The sequence below is a fragment of the Pogona vitticeps genome, chromosome 2 (assembly GCF_051106095.1).
Source record: "Pogona vitticeps strain Pit_001003342236 chromosome 2, PviZW2.1, whole genome shotgun sequence".
In the NCBI taxonomy this organism is placed as follows: domain Eukaryota; kingdom Metazoa; phylum Chordata; class Lepidosauria; order Squamata; family Agamidae; genus Pogona; species Pogona vitticeps.
The window spans coordinates 263,805,873-263,827,470 of record NC_135784.1 but is presented as its reverse complement, the minus strand read 5'-3'; the positions used below and the strand labels follow the sequence as shown (position 1 = coordinate 263,827,470).

Genomic DNA, 21,598 nt, shown 5'->3' with positions numbered 1-21,598 from the left:
CCTCTGAACTTTCTGCCATCAGTGTAGTATCATCTGCATATCTGAGGTTATTGATATTTCTTCTGGCAATCTTAATTCAGGTTTGGGATTCCTCCAGTACAGCCTTTCGCATGATGTATTCTGCATATAAGTTAAATAAACAGGGAGACAATATAGAGCCTTGTTGTACTCCTTTCCCAATTTTGAACCAATCAGTTGTTCCATATCCAGTTCTAACTGTTGCTTCCTGTCCCACATATAGGTTTCTCAGGAGATAGATAAGGACTTGCCATAGTTTGCTGTGGTCCACACAGTCAAAGGTTTTGCATAGTCAATGAAGCAGAAGTAGATATTTTTCTGGAACTCTCTGGCTTTCTCCATAATCCAGTGCATGTTAGCAATTGTGTCTCTAGTTCCTCTTCCCCTTCGAAATCCAGCTTGTACTTCTCGGAGTTCTTGGTCCACATATTGCTGAAGCCTACCTTGTACGATTTTGAGCATAAACTTGCTAGCGTGTGAAATGAGTGCAATTGTACAGTAGTTGGAGCATTCTTTGACACTGCCCTTCTTTGGGATTGGCATATAGACTGATCTTTTTTCCAATTCTCTGGCCACTGTTGAGTTTTCCAAACTTGCTAGCATATTGAATGTAGCAGCTTAACAGTGTCATCTTTAAACAGTTCAAACTGGAATGCCATCATCTGCATTGGCCTTGTTGTTAGCTATGCTTTCTAGGGCCCACTTGACTTCACTCTCCAGGATGTCTGGCTCAAGGTCAGCAACCACACTATCTGGGTTGTGCGGGACATCCAGATTTTTCTGGTATAATTTCTCTGTGTATTCTTGCCACCTCTTCTTGATGTCTTCTCCTTCTGTTCGGTCCCTATGATTTTTATTCTTTATCATGTCCATCTTTGCACAAAATGTTCCTTCAATATCTGCAATTTTCATGAACAGATCTCTAGTTTTCCCCTTTCTATTATTTTCCTCTCTTTCTTTGCACTGTTCATTTAAGAAGGCCCTCTTGTCTCTCCTTGCTATTCTTTGGAAGTCTGCATTCAATTTTCTGTAACTTTCCCTATCTCCCTTGCATTTTGTTTCCCTTCTCCGCTCTGCTCTTTCTAAGGCCTCGTTGGACAGCCACTTTGCTTTCTTGCATTGCCTTTTCTTTGGGATGGTTTTCATTGCTGCCTCCTGTACAATGTTACGAGCCTCCAACCATAGTTCTTCAGGCACTCTGTCCACCAGATTGAGTTCCTTGAATTTGTTCTTCACTTCCACTGTGTATTCATAAGGGATTTGGTTTAGATTATACCTGAGTAGTCCAGTGGTTTTTCGTACTTTCTTCAATTTAAGCTTGAGTTTTGCTATAAGAAGCTGACTATCAGAGCCACAACCAGCTCCAGGTCTTTTTATTTTATTTTATTTTATTTTATTTTTTTGCTGACTGTATAGAGCTTCTCCATCTTTGGCTGCAGAGAATATAATCAATCTGATTGTAGTATTGCCCATCTGGTGATGTCCATGTGTAAAGTTGCCTCTTGTGTTGTTTGAAAACAGTGTTGTGATGACCAGCTTGTTCTCTTAACAAAACTCTATTAGCCTTTGCCTTGCTTTGTTTTGATCTCCAAGGCCAAACTTACCTGTTCGTCCTTTTATCTCTTGACTCCCTACTTTAGCATTCCAGTCCCCTATAAAGAGAAGAACATCTTTCTTTGGTGTCATATCTAGAAGGTGTTGTACGTCTTCATAGAATTGGTCGGTTTCAGCCTCTTCAGCATCCGTGGTTGGTGCATAAACTTGGATTACTGTGATGCTGAAAATTGTGCCTTGGATTCATATTGAAATCATTCTATCATTTTTGAGATTGTATAGCAGTACAGCTTTTCCCATTCTTTTGTTGACTATGAGGGCTACCCCATTTCTTTTACGGGATTCTTGTCCACAATTATAGATATGATAATTGTCTGAATTGAATGAACCCATTCCCATCCATTTTAGTTCACTGATGCCCAGGATGTCAATGTTTATTTTTCCCATCTGCCGTTTGACCACATCCAGCTTACCAAGGTTCATAGATCTTACTTTTCAGGTTCCTATGCAGTATTTTGCTTTGCAGCATCGGACTTTCCTTTCACTTCCAGTCATGTCCACAGCTGAGTGTCCTTTCGGCTTTGGCCGAACCATTTCATTAGCTCTGGAGCTACTTGTACTTGTCCTCTGCTCTTCCTCAGTAGCATGTTGGACTCCTTCTGACCTGAGGGGCTCATCTTCCAGAGTCATATCTTTTGTTTCTGCCCATGGAGTTTTCTTGGCAAAGATAATGCAGTGGCTTGCCAGTTCCTGCTCCAGGTGGATCGCGTTTAGTCAGGACTGTGACCTGTCCATCTTGGGTGTCCCTGCACAGCATAGCCCATAGTTTCTCTGAATTACTCAAGCTCCTTTGCCATGACAAGGCAGCAATCCATGAGGGGGAAGATATAAAATAATTAAGGCTAAATGCAATTGTCAGGTGTACCTCCTGAAAGAATGAGATTTGTTAAGCGAACACTTAATTCAAGTCCTATTGCATAAATAGGGAGGAGGTTTTCCCCCTTTATCATCATTAAATGAGAAAGTAACTAATTCCATAATAGTAAAATGTTGTATTTAGTTAATGACAGTTAGAAAATGAAATGAAAAGAAAATGAAAACAAAATAGGATAACAGATTTTTACGTTTTGTGGGCATAGACTAGTTAAACTTTAAACTGGTAGGATGATATGCCATTATGTTGCTAGGAAACTATCAAAAATAGTTTGGTGGGACAAACATCTCTTAATTTAATTAAGAAATGCAAATTAATAAATATGCCTAACAGATTATGAACAAAGGTATCAAATTTATTGTAGTTTAAAGATTGAGTTGAGTATTTAATGCCTCTGTTGAACAGCTAGTGTGTGTGTGTGTGGGAGGGGAAAGCCTTCAAAGTGAAAAGAGTGAAAGTATGCCAGAAAAATTAAGTGCCTGAGGTTTGCTAAGTGCTTGACTAGAATTACACAGCTCAGAAATTCACAGATGTGATTTTTTTAATATGACTAAAAGAAAACAAATAAAGAAAATAAACAACAACAGCTTCAAGATCCTACAGCTGTTCTATCCTGTTACGCTTAAATAAAGTTCAAATAGTCAATGAAGAATTCATGTATCTTTGTACTTTCAAATACAGTGTTACTCAGTGGTCTGTTCATATATGTATCTAAACATACACATTCTAAATATACATAACAAAACCAGTTTTTAAACCTTCGCTATAATGCAGCTGAGCAGATTGATCCCAATAAATCACATTCACACAGTTATTTCTCAGACATATATATATATATGAAACATATATATATGAAACATATATATATATATATAGAGAGAGAGAGAGAGAGAGGGAGAGAGAGAGAGAGAGAGAGAGAGAGAGAGAGAAAGAGAGAGAGAGAGAGAGACATAGACATAGACATAGACATAGACATAGACATAGACATATAGACATATACACTCAGGAAATCAACCCTGAGTGTGCACTGGAAGGACAGATCCTGAAGCTGAGGCTCCAATACTTTGGCCATCTCATGAGAAGAGAAGACTCCCTGGAAAAGACCTTGGTGTTAGGAAAGTGTGAAGGCAAGAGGAGAAGGGGACGACAGAGGATGAGATGGCTGGACAGTGTCTGCGAAGCAACCAACATGAAATTGACACAACTACGGGAGGCAGTGGAAGACAGGAGGGCCTGGCGTGCTCTGGTCCATGGGATCACGAAGAGTCGGGCACGACTAAATGACTAGACGACGAGATATATATATGTAGAATGTATATAGAATGTATATAGAATGTATATAGAATAAACAAGTATGAATCTTTTACATAATAATTGCATCAGGGACTAGCAAATATCAGAGTAGAACTTCTGTTAGGAAATCAATTAGTTTATATAAGTCAAAGATACCTTATCATTAAAAGAGAACATTTTTTGAGGATTTATTGTGTGTGAGTATCACAGCAGTAATGTCTCTTACCTTCCAAAGTTTGTAAATTTGTTTGGTTTTCTGCTTCTGTGACAGCTCTTCAGGACGTGGGATTCCATTGCAGTGTGATTTTGCAAACAGAAAATACTGCCTGAATCATGTCTCTGCAACGCTAACGTGCTTCCCGCTCTAATGGCAGGTTATCTATATCATCTGTTTTTCTTTAGTAAAAAGTGAAAGATTTATATGATCTGAAGAGAAACTGGAGTAGCTGGGCATTTTGATTATGTGTACCATATGCTAACTGATTCATATACCAGTAAGTAACTATCTGTGATCCGACATAAGATTAGGTCCTTGGATATGTCCTTCAATTCTGTTCTAATGCTCGTAGATTGGACAAGCCTACAAAGCACTTACCCAGAGACTTTACAGTATCAAAAAACAAGAATTGTTCTCCTTATCAAATAGAGTCTGCTCTCCTTTGGCAAGTGGTACACTTCCATCATATGGGACTCAATGTGATCACTGTCTTTACAGTATGTACTTGTAGGGGTCATATGACCACACTAAACTTTATTATTATAGCATCAGTTTTTGCCCTTACTCTCTTGTATGTTTGTTTAAAATTATACAGTGACCTTTTCTTTTCTTTTTTTACACACAAGTGCCTTTTGATGGATTGTAAAAAGGAAGGTGGGGTGGGTAGGTTGTCCAAACTATTGTTTTTAAACTGAGGATCATGCATATCGTAGAACGCAAACAGGAATCATAAACACTCTTTGATATATCCAAATATTGATGCATATTCATATGATGATTCCGACAGAGGGCTACGTAAACTCCAGTTAATTGCATAGATTAAACTGTTTGTCTCTCAGAAGAAGCAGAAGTGATTGCACATTATTAAAAGGAAAGATATAGTGTGTCAAAAGGGAATTGAGCCTTGAAAGCTCACTACGAACAAAACAAGACAGAAGATGCAAAGGGACTACAAGCCAGGCAGTCAGCCGACTCAGGAGGATAAAGAAATAATGATTTGGAAGAGCTGTTAATTAGTTAATGTATCGTAAATGTGAAACACACAAGGAGCTAATTAAGTGGAATTGATGTACATAATCTTGGACTAGGCTGACCTTCACTTTGAATAGAGCTGTCTTCTTGTTATTTGAATCTTTCTCAAAAAAGCAGTAAACACAATCTTGTACAGTCTGATACACATGGCAATCAGCTTCCTTGGTTGTACTTTAAATAATTTTCTTTCTTCATATTTTTTTCCAAGCATATTCTTCCATTTCGGCTGCTTTCAGTTTCTGCTACTTTAACAGAGACTTTATCACAGAATCTGTTTTATCAATACAAACCCATTTGAAGCAAAATTCTAGGCTTAGATTAAAATATTGTGCATGTATAGGCCACAATCCTCCTCCTATGCCAATGGAAGTATCTGAGTAGCTGCTATATTTGGGCAGCCATTAGAAGAGTTACTTACAGCTCCTGAAATCCCCCAGCCTATTGGCTCCGTGTAGAAATGTAATGGCTAAAAAATCTGTAAGAACACAGAAGATAAACATTCAGTGATCTACAGAGCAAAATTAGCTTCAAGTCACCCCACAGTAGACCACCCATTATTGCTTGGTTCTCCTCAACCAGCACCTATTGTCCCAATAACTCAGAGAAACTGCTAAGAGAAAAGAATAAAAGCTTCCATTTACTCACATTTCTTCATAGATTAATATATAGTAGAAAAATAGTGACTGATTACATAAACAAATTAACTAGCTGCATAACTGACTCATATTGCTGACTGACTAACATACATTGCTGTATGTCTTCGGAGTCCTGACTGGAAAGAAATGGGGAAAGGAGACTTGAGTAGAGAGCTGTGCTTCTCTTCATATTCTCAGTCAGAGAGGTAACAATTGCTTGCTACTGAATTGATTGGTGTTCACCCCAATCCAGAAATGTCCCTCCCAGTCAAAATCTTAAGGACAAGACACGAGGGTGCAATAATTCCAACAATGACCACACTGGCTGTGGAATTCATTGGGAGCTGTTGGTCCAAAAAGTAATTTTTCCAACCTTGAATTGTAGGTGTGCCTGTGGGCCAAAACAGCACATGCTTAGTCGCTAGGCAGCCACATAGCCAGTATAGGCATCACTTTCTTAACTATTTTAGCTTTCCAACATATGGCTTCTTATATTGGTGCTTAAGGGGGAGGAGGTTGGTTTAAGGAACAATAGAACTGGAACCCAGAGTCAGACAGTCAAACATACATCAAAACAAACAAAAAGGAGGGAAGTGCTGCACTATTTAGAATGACCTTTTCTGTATGTTGCAATGCATTTCTAGTAAATTGAAGCAACTTTATACAGTCGTTCCTCACTTTACGATTGCCTCGCTTTACGTCGAAACCGCATTACAACGATCTTTTTGTGATTGCAATTGCGATTGCAAAACGATTGTCTGAATGGTTTTTTTTCACTTTGCGGTGATCAGTTCCCTGCTTTGGGAACTGATTCTTCACAAAACGACGATTTTAAAACAGCTGATTGGCGGTTTCAAAATGGCAGCCAGGTAAACAAAATGGCTCAGCGCAGTTTTCTGGGACGGATTCCTCGCTGCACAGGCAGCAAAAATGGCCGCCCTATGGAGGATCTTCGCTGGACGGTGCGTTTCCAGCCCTTTGGAACGTATTAAATGGGTTTTAATGCGTTTCAATGGGCTTTTTTTCCACATTATGATGTTTTCGTTCTACAGCGATTTCGCTGGAACGAATTAATGTCGTAATGTGAGGCACCACTGTACTTGCAAAATGCAGCCTGTTTGATAACCAATTTTCATTAGAAAGATACGGTTTGTCCCCCTTATCAAACCAATATTAACATTAATAGTTGAAACCAAGTATAACCTGGATGCAAAATGACAGTTAATGTTCCACTGTTAACTTTCATATTGGGTTACCATTGAGGAAGTTACATAAAAATCTGGCATTTGGCTTTTTAGGGGAATCAACCCCATAACAGTCCAGTTTGTAAGGTTTCATAATCCCCAAGGCCTCCTGTAGTAGAACCACAGTTCTAGATTTCTACCAATTAAGCCTCTTTCTCATTACATTTGATTCAGTGAGCTACTGACAGTCATAAATTCACTGCCATGACAATCCTTTCCACAACTGATCTAATACTAACTTCATTTGTTCTTGATTCCCAGCCAACCAATTCATCAATGCCTTTTAAAAAAGGGGCAAGAAGGTGCTTTTAATAATCCCAGAATTGTCTACTTAAAAAGATTTACAAGAGCTTCTGAGGGAGAATGGAGAGCGGAACATGAGATGAAATGAGCTGCTCTGTCAGGTTTCATCATGTACTGCCCTTTAAAACTTCATTCACAGCACAGCAGGCTAGACACAGCACAAAAAGGGTAGAGGAAAGCATTCCCCTTCCAAATCCCATTAGTGCCATTAGTAACAACATGTTTGGATATATTTATATTTCTGTGCAAATAAGTGTCATAATTGTTCCTCAAATTCACAGCTTCATGTTGTATTAACCCATCTTTCTGGATGCTTGTTTTTAAAGTGTGCTAAAGACTCTTCATTCAGGAAGACCAAAGGTGGGAGAGATGAGGCCTGATGGCTGATTTTATCTTCAGACAGCAGGATTTCCCTGGAGTTCCAACTCACATGGTTAAAATACTAGTTGGTGGCTTGAAACACAGCAGATTCACTGATAAGCTGCTGAATGATGAGCCTGCACTGATGCCAGTCCCATTGAGTCAAGGGGTCTGTGCTGTTTATAATTCCAGTTGGATTCAGGCCACAGCCAACAACCTGAAACCTCTGGTTTAGGCTGAGCATTCCATCTCTCCTCTCCATCCTTTTGTGTTACAAAATTTGCCTTTGGATTCTTTCTGGGTAAAGCAGGATGAACTCAGACACAATTGACCACTGACAGGCTGCAGCATGAGCAGGGTTAAAATTGTTAAGAGATCATCATGTGTTCTGACAAATTATCTTCAATGAGCTAAATTAAGTACAGAGTCAAAAACATGGAGTTAACTTGCAATAACTTTAGAAAAAGGTTTTTTAATTACAGACTTTAGTATTTTAGTAGCAAAGATCAAAATATAGCATTTGAGTAAAAAACAAAGAAGTTGTTTGTCTCACATATTCCAGGAAAGTTTCTTTAGCTTTGATGAATGTTTCTAAACTGGGTAAACCACCCCCTAAAGCTGGATGGCATGGATGTGGTATGATATACCAGATGGACGGCATATAAATCAAATCAAATAAATAAATAAATAAATAAATGCAAGGGTGGATGGAGAGAGAGCCGTCAGATAGCACATGCTCAGGCAATCTCCATCTTGGAAAAGGGCCCTTCTTTAAGGAAGAAGGCACACGAGGGAGAGAGATGGGGCAGGAAGTGACCAATGCACAATAGCGCCACAATAGCAGGGTAGAACTGAGCGATTGGCAGAATCACCCCCTGCATACTGGGACACAATTGATCTGCATACTCCAACAAAAACATCTCAACTTACTTCTTATTTGCTTAGACAAGTCTGGCCTTGAAAGCTTCAAAGACTTACACGTCCTCTTCTGTCCTGTCTCTTGAGTGGGTGACCTAATGAGCAAATATGAGAGAGTGGCTCCAGGTTTGAGGGAGCTCAAGCCTTGGCAAGTTGGTGATCTCTCTAACTTCACCACTGGCCTCTCTGGCTTGTGGACTTATCTAGTGACAGTGGATGAATTTAGGAGGTCCAAGCCACTACAATTTGCCCTGGAGCAATGCTTCACCAAGTACTATGGAGCAACATGGAAAATGTATAGTAATGCCATATAAACATACAGTGGTGCCCCGCTACATGCTTACTCCGCATGATGTCAACATCGCTTAATGATGACTTTTTTGAAATCGCTATTGCGATCGCAAAATGATGGTTCTGATGGGGGAAATCCGCATTACGTTGATTAGGAGGCTGCTTCGCGAACCGTTTGTTCGCTATACGACAATTTTTCCGGTTCTGGAAAATGGCTTCCCTCTGCAAAATAGCTACCCTCCCTTTGCAAAATGGCTGCTTTCCAGACCCCTGCTTCGGAAGACAGCGATTTTAAACGGCTGATTGGCGGTTCTCTATGGGCAATCTTCGCTGGACAATGAGGTATTTCCCCATTGGAACGCATTGACCGGTTTTCAGTGCATTCCAATGGTTTTTTTTTTTTTTTTTTAAGCTTGGCGACGTTTTCACTTAGCAGCGATTTTCCTGGAATGGATTATTGTCATCAAGCAGGGCACTACTGTACATCTACTGAAATAAGGAAAGGAAAACAGATGCAGAGACTGGAGGGCCCATATTAGGTGACAGCTTCCCAAAGGGTTCTGGGTAATAAAGCCAGGCCTGAATTGTGACTGTGAGGATGAAGTAGGACTACAAGGAGAATCAGTTAGCTGAATAACCAATAACAATGGGCATTAATTCTGCAGTAATAGTGATAGTATGAGCTAGTTTTAGAAACAGCATATGGACAGATGATGACCCATGAGATTTTACAGATATGTACAGATCCACAATCTACACTCAGAGACACAAACATGCACAGCTATTCCCTTTCCCACCCCATATATCGTATTCCATTATTATTCAGAAACAAATGACTGACACTGTGATTTGGAAGACTCTTGAAAGACAGTGCTTGTTGTCACACATCCTTCTTTTAACTAACCGTGACAAGAATAAACACCACCCTTGGTTGTCTTCCAGGAGTAAATCTGTGTTTGTGGAAAGTAGTGAATCTTCTATTCCTCACAGCAGGACACAAGACTTACTTTTAAGCAAATTGACTTTGGGGGACCACTTATGCTGGTCTACCAGACCACATGACAGGAAGACTTAGCTGTTCCGTGTGAGTTGATCCACACAGTTTTCTAAATCAGAAAGAATTTTCTTATAGGAAAGCTAATCATATGCAAATAACTAGACAACAAGAAGAGTCTCAGCAAGAAATACTGTCCCGTTTGGCAATTATAAAAAAGAAGGAAAAGGAAATGTGATACCATGAAACATGACCATACTTACATGTCAGCAACCAGATGTGTGCAGAAGCCCCATGCCACCTATTCAGTCCTAACGATATAATTATATTTCAATAGAGTTTAATGAACAACATTGTACAGAATTAAAAAAGAAAAAGAAAGAGACGAATATTCCAGAATGGCAAGTCTTTCTGTCTCCTTCACCCTACACCTACAGAGAGAGAGAGAGAGAGAGCATGGTAACCTCACTCTGAGCTTTCCCGAGTGCCTCAATGATTGGAGTGTCCAATGTGAAATCATGGGCTTTGGGGGGGGTGAGATCCAATTATCACTTGGTTTTTCTGTTGTCGCCAGCAGCTGAGTCTACTGAATTCCTTTTGATATCCTCTTCCTTCAGTTCACATTCCTGCCCATCTTTTTAACCCTATGCATGCAAAATGGAATACAAAGGCTCTGTTGTGCTCCACCCTGGGGGTTAACAGTGGTTTCTTGCTTTGCAGTTCTGAAAAGGAGGAGAGGGCTCCTCTATACCTTGGTCAGTTGCGTGGAAGAGGAAATTTTGGTTGGTGTAGCTTTTAATGCAAGCTACACCTGCTGAACTTTCTTCTTCTAAACTACTGATGATACCGGAATCTTGTCCTGTTTTTGATCTGGTCACCCTATGCCCATTCATCACTCTGGAATCACACAAGGACCACCCATTTAGCCTGCTTCTGCAGACTAAATTTTTTCCAAAAGCGATACATACCTTACTAATAACAATAATAAAGAAACCCATTGACTGTCATTGCATATAGCATAATACAGTTCGCTGGCTTTCAAAAGCACTCAGCATTTATTTTATCACAATTAATGTTTAGTAATTGGCACAAGATTACAGTTTGTGGATATCTTTAACTCTCAGCTGTTTGAGAGACAAAGATATATCTAACCTCAAACACACATCTTTAAACCCAGTTACCTGATTATCCTAAGAAAGTAGTTTTGGCAGACATTTAAATGGGATTTTCAATTGTTTGTTTCTCAGATAGGATGGCAAATGGGCACCACATTATTCAAAAAGCGGGCAGCAAATGGCATGGCCCTTTTTGCCATTTATTGCCTCTTTTGCTTCTAAGCAATTTATGAATTAACCCCTTAAAGGGACCAAATAAGAACACTTATTTGTGAAGATTCGTGTGTGCTAATTTAATTCTAGCTGGCTGGATAGCTTAGTGGTTTAGAAATCTAGCTATGAACCAGAGGTTGGGAGTTTGATTCCCCACTGTGCCTCCTCCAAAGTAGAGCCAGCCTATGTGGCCTTGGGCAAGTTGCACATTCCCAGAATGCTCCCACTTCTCAGTATTGTCTAAGAGAAAACCATGAAAAGGATCACCATAAGTCAGAATTGATGGAACATCATCATCATCCCCTCCTCCTCCTATTAAATGATGGAAGTTATAAATACCTTGGAATACTAGAAGCAGATAACATAGTGCACACAAAAGTGTGGAATACTAGAAGCAGACAACATCACACACACAAAAGTTAAAGAACTGACAGAAAGGAATATATCAAAAGACTGTGGAAAATCTTAAAATCAAAATTAAATGGGAGAAATACAATCAAAGCCATAAACACATGGGCCATTCCAGTAATTAGATATCCAGCTGGAATAATAGATTGGACTCAAAACGAACTAGAAGAATTGGATTGAAAAACACAGAAACTAATGAACATGCATCACACACTACTTCCAAAGAGTGATGTGGAGACCATGGATTACTGCAAACACAGCAGGCAGTAGAGGAGGAAAAAAGAAGCCTAAACGATTCGTTGTCGTTTAGTCATTTAGTCGTATCTGACTCTTCGTGACCCCATGGACCAGAGCACGCCAGGCCCTCCTATCTTCCACTGCCTCCTGGAGTTGTGTCAAATTCATGTTGGTTGCTTCGATGACACTGTCCAACCATCTCATCCTCTGTCGTCCCCTTCTCCTCTTGCCTTCACACTTTCCTAACATCAAGGTTTTTTCCAAGGAGTCTTCTCATGAGATGGCCAAAGTACTGGAGCCTCAGCTTCAGGATCAGTCCTTCCAGTGAACACTCAGAATTGATTTCCTTTAGAATTGATAGGTTTGTTCTCCTTGCAGTCCAGGGGACTGTTAAAAGCCTCCTCCAGCAAGAAAAATCAAAGGCATCAATTCTTCGGCAGTCAGCTTTCTTTATGGTCCAGCTCTCACTTCCATACATCACTACAGGGAAAACCATAGCTTTGACTATTCGGACTTTTGTTGGCAAGGTGATGTCTCTGCTTTTTAAGATGCTGTCAAGGTTTGTCATCGCTTTCCTCCCAAGAAGCAGGCATCTTTTAATTTCGTCGCTACTGTCTCCATCTGAAGTGATCATGGAGCCCAAGAAAGTAGAATCTGTCACTGCCTCCATATCTTCCCCTTCGATTTCCCAGGAGGTGATGGGACCAGTGGCCATGGTCTTAGTTTTTTTTATGTTGAGTTTCAGACCATTTTTTGCACTCTCCTCTTTCACCCTCATTACAAGGTTCTTTAATTCCTCCTCACTTTCTGCCATCAGAGTGGTATCATCTGCATATTGGAGGTTGTTGATATTTCTTCCAGCAATCTTAATTCCAGCTTGGGAGTCCTCCAGTCCAGCCTTCCGCATGATGCATTCTGCATATAAGTTAAATACGCCGAGGGACAATATACAGCCTTGTCATACTCCTTTCCCAATTTTGAACCAATCAGTTGTTCCATATTCAGTTCTAACTGTTGCTTCCTGTCCCACATATAGGTTTCTCAGGAGATAGATAAGGTGGTCAGGCACTCCCATTTCTTTAAGGACTTGCCATAGTTTGCTGTGTTCCACACAGTCAAAGGGTTTTGCATAGTCAATGAAGCAGAAGTAGATATTTTTCTGGAACTCTCTGGCTTTCTCCATGATCCAGCGCATGTTAGCAATTTGGTCTCTAGTTCCTCTGCCCCTTCGTAATCCAGCTTGTACTTCTGGGAGTTCTTGGTCCACATACTGCTGAAGCTTACCTTGGAGGATTTTGAGCATAACCTTGCTAGCGTGTGAAATGAGTGCAATTGTACAGTAGTTGGAGCATGCTTTGGTACTGCCCTTCTTTGGGATTTGGATGTAGACTGATCTTTTTCAATCCTCTGGCCACTGTTGAGTTTTCCAAACTTGCTGGCATATTGAATGTAGCACCTTAACAGCATCATCTTTTAAGATTTTAAATAGTTCAGCTGGAATGCCATCACCTCCACTGGCTTTGTTGTTAGCCAGGCTTTCTAAGGCCCACTTGACTTCACTCTCCAGGATGTCTGGCTCAAGGTCAGCAACTACATTGTCTGGGTTGTCCAGGGTATCCAAATCTTTCTGATATAATTCTTCTGTGTATTATTGCCACCTCTTCTTAATGTCTTCTGCTTCTGTTAGGTCTCTCCCATTTTTGTCCTTTATCATGTCCATCTTTGCACAAAATGTTCCTCGATTATCTCCAGTTTTCCTGAACAGATCTCTGGTTCTTCCTTTTCTGTTATTTTCCTCTATTTCTTTGCATTGTTCATTTAAGAAGGCCCTCTTGTCTCTCCTTGCTATTCTTTGAAAGTCTGCATTCAATTTTCTGTAACTTCCCTTTTCTCCCTTGCATTTTGTTTCCCTTCTCCTCTCTATTTCTAAGGCCTCATTGGACAGCCACTTTGCTTTCTTGCATTGCCTTTTCTTTGGGTTGGTTTTTGTTGCTGCCTCCTGTACAATGTTACGAGCCTCTATCCAAAGTTCTTCAGGCACTCTGTCCACCAAATTGAGTTCCTTGAATCTGTTCTTCACTTCCACTGTATATTCATAAGGGATTTGGTGTAGATTATACCTGAGTAGCCCAGTGGTTTTTCCTACTGTCTTCAGTTTAAGAATGAATTTTGCTATGAGAAGATGATGATCAGAGCCACAATCATCTCCAGGTCTTGTTTTTGCTGACTGTATAGAGCTTCTCCATCTTTGGCTGCAGAGAATATAATCAATCTGATTTCGATATTGCCCATCTGGTGATTTCCATGTATAGAGTCACCTCTTGTGTTGTTGGAAAAGAGTGTTTATTATGACCAGCTTGTTCTCTTGACAAAACTCTATTAGCCTTTGCCTTGCCTGATTCTGAACTCCAAGGCCAAACATCTCTGTTGTTCCTTTTATCTCTTGACTCCCTATTTTAGCATTCCAGTCCCCTATAAGGAGAAGAACGTCTTTCTTTGGTGTCAGTTCTAGAAGGTGTTGTAAATCTTCATAAAATTGTTCAATTTCAGTCTCCTCAGCAATGGTGGTTGGTGCATAAACTTGGATTATTGTGATGTTGAAAGGTCTACCTTGGATTTGTATTGACATCATTCTATCTTTTTTGAGATTATATCCCATTATAGCTTTTCCCACTCTTTTGTTGACTATGAGGGCTACTCCATTCCTTCTGTGGGATTCTTGCCCACAATAGTAGATATGATAATCATCTGAGTTGAATTTGCCCATTCGTTTCCATTTTAGTTCACTGATGCCCAGGATGTTGATGTTTATTCTTGCCATCTCCTGTTTGACCACCTCCATCTTCCCAAGATCTTACCTTCCAGGTTCCTATGCAGTATTTTTCTTTGCAGCATTGGACTTTCCTTTCACTTCCAGGCACATCCACAGCTGAGCGTCCTTTCGGCTTTGGCCCAACCACTTCATTAGCTCTGGAGCTACTTGTATTTGTCCTCTGCTCTTCCTCAGTAGCATGTTGGATGCCTTCCGACCTGAGGGGCCCATCTTCCAGCGTCATATCTTTTAGCCTTTTGTTTCTGATCTTGGGGCATTCTTGGCATTGCCAATTCCTACTCCAGGTGGATTGTGTTTAGTTGGAACTCTCCACTATGACCATTCCGTCTTAGGTGGCCCTGCACGGCATAGCCCATAGCTTCTCTGAGTTACTCAAGCCCCTTCGCCACAACAAGGCAGCAATCCATGAAGGGGAGCAATCCATGAGGGGGAATGGAAGGAACCATATGGATCATCCTGAGCCCCTGCTAAGGAGGCCCAGTGGGGAATCGAACTCCCAACCTCTGGCTCCGCAGCCAGATGCCTAAAGCACGATTATATCAGTACAAACGAGTATATCAGTACAAACTGAGAAAAATTATTTAAGGCAATGAAAATAGAAAATATTTTTAAAACAACAGAAACAATGGTTCAATATAAGAAACAACAATTTGAAAATATATTAAACAGCTGGAAAAAATAAATCACTACATAGAGAACACCTGAGAAATATGGATGAAAAGCATGATCATAATTCAACATGGGCATGGCTAAAACTGGGGACCCTTAAGAAAAAACCCTGAAGGCTTGATTTTTGCTGCACAGGAACAAGCCCTTCAAACAAACTAGATCCAAGAAATCAATGCTAACAGCAAATGTCATCTCTGCCAAGAAAAAGATGAAACTATGTCACACCTCATCTGTGAATGTCCAAAGATTGCACAAACAGATTACAAAGTTAGACACGATAGAGAGGCAAAGTTAGTGCCCTGGTCATTATGCAAAAATATAACTTTCTGGCCTCCAAAAGCCCATGGGAACATCAGGTGGAGAAGGTGTCAGAAAATGAGGAAGTCAAGATCTTCTGGGATTTCTGGATCCAAATGGATAGACACCTTCAACATAACACACAAGACACAGTAGTAATAGAAATGTCATTGACATTTGATCACTGACATTGCAATTCCAGGGGATGCCAGAGCTGAAAACAAGGAACTGGAAAAGCTAACAAATACAGATATCTGGCCATCAAAACATCTCACTTGTGGATCAAACACACTTCAGTGGTCCCTGTAGTCATAGGGGCTTTGGGAACAATATCAAGAAATTTCACACAGTAATATAAGCAGTTGCAGATCTCAGAAATCACACCATCAGAGCTCCAAAAACAGCAATATTAGGAACAGAGTAGACACTGCACCAATATTTAACATATACTTGCATTTTTTGTTAACGCTTGTATCTGTTATATAATACTAGTCAATGTTTTTATAGTTTTGATTGACTGTGCCTGGTGTTTTTGAATCACCATCATCATATAGATGCAACTTTAGAAACGACTGCTATAATTTACGTTGAAATGAACATGGTTAGCCCACTGGGAAAGATGATTGATGACCCGATGACTTGTGTGCCAGTTCCATCTGCTATCCAAGTGCTAATGAGATAGAAACCTTCAAGGCCCCTGTTCTCCTTTTTTATGGGCACAAGTCAAGGGCTGGATAGGAGTTCAGATTATGTTTTGACTGTCTGAACACAAGGTTATCCCCTGTCATATTGGATACATGGCCACCCAGCCTGCTCACTACTGAACAGTGTGTGCCTACTGGGAATCTGGAAGAAATATTTATTAGTAGATCTAGGTAAGAAAGCATAAAGTTGGTTTTGTACAGCAGGAAGCATCCAACAGCCACAAATAATAAGGCAGGGGCAGAATGCATTTTTCACTTGTGCACAAAATGGTCTAAATGCTACATCTACAAAATCCGATGGACTGCTGTAAAGGTGATATCAAGTACATCTGTTAGTGATTGGGTACCAAGGATGTTCCTTATTGTACTGCAAGGTTTGTTGTTTTCCTTCTCAAAAGGCAGTAAATGCCACCCAAGTAGCAATGCTAGGTGACATTTTTCCTTTTTCTCTTAGCTGCAGCATCTAGTATCTCGGCGGATGGCTCGAGCAATTTTGTTGGCAGCTTCACAATCATCCCATTGTGAGGCGAAAGCTAATGGACTGCTCACATAATCTGGATCTCTTTGTGACCCTTGTTCTCCAACATGTGCTTTTTCATGTTGTATCCTACATATTATTCCAAACCAGATATATCATTCCAAACAAATTTCTCTCCCAGATCATATTCCCATATTGTCTTAAGAAAATCTTTTGAGTCCTCTGCTTCTATTAATATTTTATAAATTTTACTTATTATCCCTTTTATTGGAGACATCCAGTGTGGTATAGTGGATACAGTGATAGACTTGGACTGTGAAGACCAGGGTTCGAATCTCTACTCAGCCATAGAAATTCCCTCGGGGAGTTGAACTGGAAAAAACACTCTTTAAAGAATTCACTTACCTGCCACTGGATGTAGTGGATAAATTAATGGAATAAATGTCTTTCTATACCTGTTTCAAATTAAAAGCTTAAAAAAAAAGGTTTTCAGTTTTGGGGGTACAATATTCTTATTATGTTATATAAAAATATTCTTGGGGTTCCGATGAAGTTCCTGTGATTCCATAATTAACCAGGTGAAAATATTGATTTCATTTTGTTGGTTTACAGTGTTTACAAAAGAATGCGAAGCTTTGCAAAATAATTTTTTGTTTACCAGAGTGACAGAAAATTTTAGAACGTTGTGACTAGCTGGCATAAAACAATGGAAATAAGACCTCCTATTGTACAAGATGTTCGTGGTCCTTTTGGTCTGATATAGATTTTTTCCTCAGGTTACATACCCAGGGAAAGGGTTTGGAAATTGGAACATAGCTTTTTGCTCTGCATGCTGTGGAGTGCTCATCGCAACATTACTCTACCTAAGAGATTAGGTATGTGTCTGTTTCTCCATTGCATGTATTGCTCTTACTCACACCTTTGCATTGCTATTAGGAAAAAGGATGCGAAGCTTTACATAGCAAAGCGCAGCCTGAATGTTGACAACATCAATGGCACCAGTGCTTCCCAACAACACCCCCAAATCTTGTGCCAGCATGCTAGTGGTGAAGGCTCTGGAAGTTTCAGTCCAATAACATCTGGAGATCGAATTTTCGGAATCACTGGTCTTCAGGATACCCTCTTGTGCTTGAGGGGGCATGAATTTCTCCTATAACAATTGTAGATGCACTCTAAATGGATAGCAGTGTATTATTGCTGCACAAGAGAGCAGCAATATACTGTATATTGTGTGACAGCTCAGCTCAGCATTCCATAAGCCAACTGAAAAAATAGAGGGACCCCAACCAAAAGACTATAACTTTGACACTGTACCATGGAGTAGTACCAAATTTGGCACAGAAGCAGTGAACAGACTGTTCTTGAGAAGTGCCAAATGTGGAGATGTTTGAGCAAATGATTTTTAAGTCATGATTTTTTAAAAGTAAAACTGTCCCCATGAGTGTGGTGTCACTCTATGAATGGTTGTGAGCAGAAGAGCATATCCTAAAGATCATCTTGACTGCTGCCATTGGTGTTGTTAACCTTCAGACTGCCCGTTGTTATGTAAAGCTTTGCATCATTTTTCCTGCTGGTAATGTGGGCACAATATTATACAGCAGTACTGGGCCATTTCCTGGCTTTTTGAATTGTGGAAACAGAAGCACAATATCCCACATTCATAAATGGGAGGGTATTGTGTTTCTTTTTTTCTTTTCTTTTTTTACAGAATTGAATATCCTCTCATTATGAGAAGGATATACACTGGGAGGGATACTGGGCTCCTATACCCATAATAGTTTTACGGAAATTGGAATTTCAGTAGGCAAGTTGTACTTGCTGATATTCCCTCTTCAGCACAACTCTTAAATGTATAGGAGTCCTGCTCTCCTTTTCATTCAGCCACCCTACCTCCAACACAATTGTTCACAAAAGTGCTTATACTGTAAGTTGTATATCCAGAATCCATTATCAGTAATATGACTTTAGGTCAAATTCAAAATGACACAATTATATTCTGGTATGGAACTCTGTACAATAATATTGGACAGCTAAAACTCCAAAAACTAATTTGGATTCCAATTTTTTACTGATACCAGAATCTCTCTACCACTTCTCCCCTCCCTGGGAAGTATGCAAGGCATACCCAGTAGAATTTGTGCATATGTAATCTTTTCCAACATGGTAGCATGACTGGGGGAAGATATACTTATCTTATTTCTGCTTATTCTTAGAGTGATAAAGACATAGAAACTCTGCTGTCAAAAAGGTGGACACATCAATAAGAAATGAAACAGAACAATCATTTATCTCTTGTGAATAGAGGTGTGACAAAATCTTGCCAATGTCTTTTCAGTGGTTGAGACAGGTTGTCTGAAGATGACTTAGACCATCTCATGAGGATTCTCCGGCCATTGTGGGAGTTTCTGTGTCCAGTGTGAGGCTGAGAGAAATGGTGTTTCTCCCTTTCCTATTGTGATCCCCACAGTTCGCATGCTGCATTTCTAATTTTTTTTTCCTTTCTGAAGCTAATTGCCTATATGCAGCAAACACAAAAGGAGAGGATGATTACTCACAAAGACGTAAGCAACCCATCAAATGTTTCCACTAAATCCATACAATGACAAGGCAGACGTTATTATCGTTTTTATGTTTTACACAAAAAAAGTCTCCCTAATCCACAAATTATCTCAGGAATCACCAGGAACAACAATAATAAATCTTGCCTTTTTACCTGAAGGGGATTAGGGTGTGTGTGTGTGTGTGTGCATTCTTAGGGCAAATTTGCATCCCTAATTTATGAACAAAGAAATGCCAAGTTTACATCTTCATAAATGATATTTTTAATTAAAAATTTTAGAGCTTAAGAACATATAGGCTATCTTTGGGATAATGATTACTTTTAACATTGAACTGTGCTATGATATCCATGAAAGAGAGAGAGAGAGATGATTCCTGGAGCCAAAGAACAAATGAGGAAATATGGTAACATTCTAAAAGGCTGGTTTCCTTCTAAAATGCTGTCTTTAGCACTAAATGTTTTATGCAGCAGTAATCAGCCACATCGTGCTGTGATGTGGAGATGCAAAGGTGTCAGGGGATCGAAATTAAAGTGTTTATGGTTTCTTTTGGCCAATCTCGGAGAGATGCTAAGCACCTGCAACTTTCATTAAACACAATCCGAGCTGAAAGTGTTCAGCAGGTGTTCATTTTGTCATATGTGTGTGTGTGTGTGAGATGCCTTTGGAGAGGGAGAAAGCACATTAGTGTCTCCCTTTGCACTTTAAAAACAGCCTGCTTCATCCCTTCATTATTATTCTGATTGCTGGCATTTAAGCACTTCAGCCACCTTGCATTGTACCACCATACTTTTGAAAATCTTCCACTCATTTGGTGTTGCCAACCCTCTTGCTTGCTATTTAACCACTTATCCATTGAAATAAATGACAGAGAATGAGGGCTCTCTGGATCTATCTGATGAGCTTTAATGATGAGGCAAGTGTGCTTATGCAGAACGATATAGGAAACAAAAGCGGAGTTGAGATGGGCCTGGAAATCAAAGAAAATCTCGGCAGGATCTGCGGGTTCTTAACAAGCTTTAAAAAGTGAAATGTATCATGATGAAATGAATAGATAATAAGGCATCCTTGTTCTCATCAAGGTTAAAATTTAGACAAAATATCCACAACAATGTAAAATACGTGCTCTGGAAAGAAATGAAGAGACAACTCAGTTGAGGGTGGGGAGCAGCGGCTCCTTCGGGGTATGTTGTCTTCTCCAGCTTCTCCAGTCCATCCATGGAAATGAGACAGAACACAGAGTGCTAATTCCTGCCCTCGGAAAATGCCAGCCACAAAGATTGGTGAAATGTTAGGAAGAAAAACTTCCACAACATGGCCAAACAGCCTGGAAAACCTACAACAACCATGAACGTGGTTAGTCCAAAACAAAATCACGAAGGGGAAAATTTTAGCATACAAAGCTGACAATAAAGTCTATCCTTTAAAAAGAAAAAAAGCAGTCTGTGTAGTGTATTGCAAGAAGATTGCTATTTTGTTTAACATTTTCTGAGGAACTTCATTTTGGATTCGTCCTACTTTGAAAAATGTATGTTTGACAACACACTGGGTTATTTGTGCTTCTGTTGCCAGTAGAATGGGATGAACAACAGAACAATGGCAGCTGCACTTGAATCTTCCTGAAGGACAAACAGTTAAGTCGTATTCCATCCACCTGATCTTGTGCAAACCTTTGAATAGCAGTCAAGGAAGGACCTGAGCAGCCTCAGAACCATGGGGCAGAGATAAGGAGTGTGCCATGTTTTCTTCCTACCCTGAGAACCTAGCAATTGTTCAGTTGCCAAAGTTGCTATTTGGCATGGCCAGGAAGCCCTTCTTGTTTTCCACAAGTGCCCCCTTTTGTGCCCCATTGCAACTCGGGAATTGGGAAGTTTTGCTGAAATGGTGGTGGGGGAGGGAATTCTCTTTTTGGCCAGTCACGGTCCTTATCAGGCTTCTAACCTTCTCTATGTTAGCTGTTGTGGGAATCATGTGGCAACAAGCCAAATGTGCACCCCCAAGGACTTTCTGTTATTTTTTTGTGGGTGATAGAGACACCATCATCATCATCATCATCATCATCATCATCATCATCATCATCATCATCATCATCATCATCATCATCATCATCATCATCAAAAGTGGTACTCGTATCTCCAAATATTATGCATAAGAAGGGGGACTCTGCTAGTTTCACCCCTTACCACTGCAGTTTTCATTGCTTTTTACATGTGGACACCAGTTTAATGAAGAGTAGAGTCTTTATGAAGGCACTTCTCATGATTAGGAGTCCTAAAAAACATTAATTCCAAAT

At 40.0% G+C, this 21,598-nt stretch overlaps 1 long non-coding RNA gene across 1 annotated transcript in view; it reads left to right on the top strand.

Moving 5' to 3' along the window:
• LOC140704213 (uncharacterized) overlaps nucleotides 1-20,693 on the top strand; it is a 34,491-nt gene extending 13,798 nt beyond the window's left edge. The window contains exon 2 of the long non-coding RNA XR_013542170.1: nucleotides 4,071-20,693. This is a non-coding gene — a long non-coding RNA (uncharacterized LOC140704213). The remainder of the gene's footprint in view (nucleotides 1-4,070) is intronic.
• The last annotated feature ends 905 nt before the right edge of the window (nucleotides 20,694-21,598 follow it).